The sequence below is a fragment of the Gavialis gangeticus genome, unplaced genomic scaffold (genome assembly GCF_001723915.1).
Source record: "Gavialis gangeticus isolate Ggan-Ray unplaced genomic scaffold, GavGan_comp1, whole genome shotgun sequence".
Classification (NCBI taxonomy): domain Eukaryota; kingdom Metazoa; phylum Chordata; order Crocodylia; family Gavialidae; genus Gavialis; species Gavialis gangeticus.
The window spans coordinates 69848064-69853233 of record NW_017729031.1 but is presented as its reverse complement, the minus strand read 5'-3'; the positions used below and the strand labels follow the sequence as shown (position 1 = coordinate 69853233).

The 5170-nt window shown below is 45.0% G+C and overlaps 1 long non-coding RNA gene across 1 annotated transcript in view; it reads right to left on the bottom strand.

The window, feature by feature from the left end:
• Positions 1 to 635: 635 nt before the first annotated feature.
• The window catches only part of LOC109301751, a 21783-nt gene continuing 17248 nt past the window's right edge, over positions 636 to 5170 (bottom strand). The window contains exon 3 of the long non-coding RNA XR_002098605.1: positions 636 to 1088. This is a non-coding gene — a long non-coding RNA (uncharacterized LOC109301751). The remainder of the gene's footprint in view (positions 1089 to 5170) is intronic.

Sequence of the window (5170 nt, the reverse complement as noted above, 5' to 3'; positions counted from 1 at the left end):
CACAGCATTTGGGGTGTGCAGACCCCAGCCTTGGAGCAAAGGGGCCAGGCATGGCTACGGCCACCTGAGCCCACCTGCGGGGGGGTTTGAGACCCCAAGGAGGAGAGCTGGGGTCAGGCACAGTTACGGCCACCTGAGCCCCAAGGCTGCAGTAACCCCAGAGTAAAGGGGGCAGCGCGGAAAAGGCTGCAGATGCCAGAGCACCCGTGGGGCGCGTGTCTGAGACAAGGTTGCAAAAGCCAGAGCGCCTGTGGGGCACAGGTCTGAGACAAGGCTGCGGAAGCCAGAGTGCCTGTGGGGCACACTGAAAGACTAGGGCTGCAGAGAGCCTGAGTGCCAGAGAGGGCGCAGCGAATGAGATGTACCGGACGTTGTTTGGTCTATCTGCGAAGCTTGGGGCATGGTACAGGGGTGGTTGGAGCCACGCATAGCCCATAAGGCTGGGGTGTTCGGAACAAGGTTTGGGGTAGTAGGAACCATGACCAGGAAGACAAGAGGCAACCTCCCTTTAACTTTCCTAAGATCAAGATGTGGCAGGCGAGAACGAGGGTGCGTTAACGCAAACTTGGCATGGTAGAGGGTGCTAGGGGAGAGCACGGCAACCCTAGGATGTTTCTCCCGCCTGGTACAGACCATTATATCCTTCTTGCTTAAATTGCTGCACTTATAGGCACACGTTAACATAGACACTCCATTCTGATGTTACTAGTCTTTAAGTACTCAAGTCAGCTTGGTGGCCAACCAAGCTGAGCACAAGGAAAAGGGGGCTGGGGGTCTGTTGGACATGTACTGATGCCTCATTGTTGTGCAGAAGTTGTCCCCCTGCAAAGTCTTTTCTCTCTTACTCATCTTTTATAGTAGCAGATGCATGCTTGTCACTTATTCGTTAGACTGGGGGTGTCACCTGCACATCTGTGATGACTGGTTTTCTTCTCAGCTTTTGTGGTTACAGATAACCCAAAGCAAAGACATCCACACTCTAAATCCAAAGGTCATCTGCCTGCATCTTCAGCCATTTTTCTACAGGTGTGATATTTTTATCTTTTTTTCTTTCCATTTGCATCTTTAGTTTCCATTTCCTTTCTTGCCTGACCATGCACATACCACATTCATACAAAACAAGAAAATATAAAAACAGTAAGATAGCTAAATAAAACAAAATGGAGTGTCAGTTTATGCTAACCTATATAAAAGATAAAACTACAAATGAAGTCCAACACATAGGGTGACATGTAGATACACCCTGTTTAATAATATGTCTTCAATTGAATTGCAAACTTTGCTATAAAAAAAAAACACTTTAGGTTTTTTTTTAATTTTAGAATTTCCTTTTATATTTCAGTACATCCAAGACTTCATAGTAATATTTATGTTACTACTTTCTTCTTTTTGGTCAGAAAATTATACATTATCCAAGGTAACCATGAGCATTGGTTAAAGATCTCTCTGGCATTTGGATTATTTTGCCAGAAGTCTGACTAAATTCTCCAGCCACTCAAACAGCCTCCTCTCCCACTTTCCATGTAATTTATCAGTGTCCAGTTCCTATGCCTTAGATGTGTTCTCAATGACTCAAATTTTACAGCTGGATGCTTAGACAGCTCTATCATGCGGTTTTAGACCTGAAGCAATTCTGGTTCCAATCAGAGCTTCTCCAGGTATCAAGCAGCCTTTTCTGATCCTTTCATGCCTGCCAGATGCCCCCAGAAAGTTGCAGGCATCAGCAGGGTTCATGAGATTAGTATTTTCTTTTGTCAGACTATAAATGGTCTGCTGGCTGTTGAAGGTGATGTTAGCTGGCCCAACTCACTCTTGAAAGCCATTATAGATTTAGCATTTAAAATATGCAAGTATTAATTGCTTAGTAATGAGAAATTTAATTGACATAGTGATTAAAGTGTAATCCCAAGTAGCTGACAGACAGAAATCAAACAAAAGGCAACCTCCCACCCCCAAAAAACAAAGCAGCATTAATTTGTTTCCTTTAAAAATCAAGTGAACTTAATGCTTCTAAAATATTAGATGGACATAGGTCATCATGTTTCTCAAATTTAACTTAACAAAATTAGCCCTGGGATTATTAAATATATTAATTTTACATGCCCTTGCTTTTATGGAAACTATCAACAAGGGTGTCAGTTCACATTAATTGTAACACTGCCTTTTTAATGCATGAGGTTTTGTCCTTTAACACTACTTAATCCAGTATCTCATTTCACATGAACTACCAAAGACTAGGCAACATAGACTGTAACTTGCTCCCAGCCTGGCTGCATACAGATTAGAGACAATAAAATGAAAAATCTTTTAAAATCCTTTAGCCACTTCCTGAGCCAGTTAGATAGTCTCCCAGCCACCTAGACAAACCAATGGAATTGTATTACCTTATTTGATGTGGCACCTGCCAATGTGGTGAATGTATAGGCTTTGCAGAAGGTTCATTGCTTTGTTTTATATGCTTTGAAGAATGTCTATGTGCTCTCTCTTATCAGATAAATGCTATTTCTTCAGTAGTACTAATAATTATAGATACCTAAAGTGCCTAGGAACCCCAATCTTAGACTAGAACCTGGTAATTTATTTATTTATTTATTAGATTTATATGACACCCTTCCCAACATAAGCTTAGAGCGGTTTATAAGTAGTGACCATATATCCTGGATTAGCTGGAACAGTCCCAAATTTCAGAGGCTGGTTCCAGCTAGCTGTTTAGAATTATAATGGGCGTCCTGGAAACAGGGGTATGGGGCACAGTGTGGCAAGGAGTCTGAGTGGTACATAGAGCTCCAGATCTAGCAAATGGAGTTTTAAAGTAATAGAATAAAACAATCCTCCCCTAAACAATATTTCAGCTTAGCCTTGTTTGCTAAATGCTTATCCAGATAAGAAGGTCTTACACTAGATGTCCCCCTCCCTCAAGCAGGAGGGAATAAGAGATCTGAGGAGTGACTGCCAAGAATGACCTCCCACGCTTTTTTGTGAAGTGATTCTGGTACATTGATGGCACTTGCTTGAAGCTGCTCTCAGTTGACAATAGAGATCATGTGGGGGCATAAAAGAAAAGATGGTCCCTTAGGTATGTAGGGCCCAGGCCATTTAGGGCCTTATAGGTAAAAATCAGCACCTTGGTTTGCACCTGGAGAACTGCTGGGAGCCAGTATAGACTCTGGAGCACAAGAGTTGTTTCCAGCAACCCACCCCCAACAGAAAGTGTTTCATAGACATTTAGGCTGGAAGGGCTCCTAAAGGATCATAGAGTCCAGCCCCCTACCCCAGGGGCAGGAAGTCAGCAGGGTTCATAGGATCCCAGCAAGATAAACATCCAAAAGTGCCTTGAAGAAATTAACAGTGTGTGCTTGAACCACCCCCGGCGGCAAACTATTCCAAACCTTGAGGGCTCGGACAGTAAAGAAGTTGTTCCTTATGTCCAACCTGAATCAGTTGCAGTGGAGTTTGTGACCATTCAATCCTGTCATCCCTTGGGGTGCTCTGATGAACAGACGTTTCCTCCAGATCCTGGTGAACACCCCTGATAAACTTGTAGGTGGCCACTAGATAGCCCCTGAGCCTACACTTTTCCAGTCTGAAGAGTCCCATGGCTCTCAGACTCTCATCATAAGGTCTGTTTTCCTGACCTCTGATCATGCATGTGGCTCTCCTCTGGACTCTCGCAAGCTTCTCCACATCCTCTTTGAACTGCGGAGCCCAAAACTGGATGCAGTACTCCAGATGCGGCCTCACGAAGGCTGAGTACAGTGGGAGAATGACATCCCGGGATTTGCTTGAGAAGCATCTATGGATGCAAGCCAGAGTTTTGCTCTGTTTACTAGCCGCAGCATCACATTGAAGGCTTATGTTCATCTTGTAGTCAGTCATGACCCTCAAGTCCCTTTCATCTGTAGTGCTAACCAGTGTAGCACTGCTAAGCCTATAAGCATGGTGCAGGTTTTTCCTCCCAATGTGGAGAACCTTGCATTTTTCGGTATTAAACACCATCAGGTTCTCATCTGCCCATTTCACGAGCCTATCAAGATCTGCCTGCATCACCCTCCTGTCCTCAGGTGTGAATGCTTTACCCCAAAGTTTGGTGTCACCAGCGAACTTGGCCAGCCCACTTCTGACTACAGTGTCTACATCATTGATGAAGATGTTAAACAGTATAGGCCCTAGGACAGAGCCTTGAGGGACCCCACTGGTCACCACACACCACAATGATTGACTTCCATCAACTACTACCCTCTGGGTCCTGCCGCAGAGCCAGTTTCCCAGCCAGTGGATCGTGGTGAGGTCGAGGCCGCAGTTAGCCAGTTTTGCCAAGTGGTGATCATGGGATACCAGATTGAAGGCTTTTTGAAGTCAAGATATACAACATCAATCAACTCTCCCTTGTCCAGGTGATAGGTCACCTGGTCTTAAAAGGAAATGAGATTGGTCAAGCAAGACCTACCCACAACAAACTTGTGCTAGGTATCCCTCAGGATATTGCCGTCAGCTAGTCTGTTAAGGATGGACTCTTTGATTATCCTGGGGAAGGTCTTGCATAAGATTGAGGTCAGGCTGATGGGCCTGTAGTTTGCCAGATCTACTTTCCTCCCTTTCTTGAAGATAGACACCACATTGGCCTTCTTCCAATCTTTGGGCACTTCACCAGAGCACCAAGAGTTCTTGAAGATTCGTGCAAGGGGCTGAGCTATGATGCTAGCCAGCTTCTTGACTACCCGTGGGTGTAAACCATCAGGGCCAGCTGACTTGAAGGTATCCAGCCTATATTCCTTCATGAGGTCAGCTTTGATGGAGGGTAAGGAATCTCCCTCACCCAGGCTTCCCTGACCCACAGTGGGCAGGGGTGTCCCACTGGACTGGTGGAAAAACTGATGCAAAGTACCCACTTAGCAAGTTTGCTTTTTCATGGACATCCTTTGTCAGTTGTCCTATCTGGTTTAGCAGGGGTCCAATGTTGCCCTTGTTCTTCCTTCAACTCCCCACATATCTAAAAAGGGGATTTTTATTGTCCTTGATATTTGTAGCTAGCTGGAGTTCCATTGCAGCCTTGGCTTTCCTGGTTTGCTCTCTGCAGGTCTGGACCAGAGCAGAGTATTCCTCATCGATGGTGGTTCCAGTCCTCCATCCTTTGTAGGTCTTCCTTTTTAGACACAGGAGGTCCCCTAGT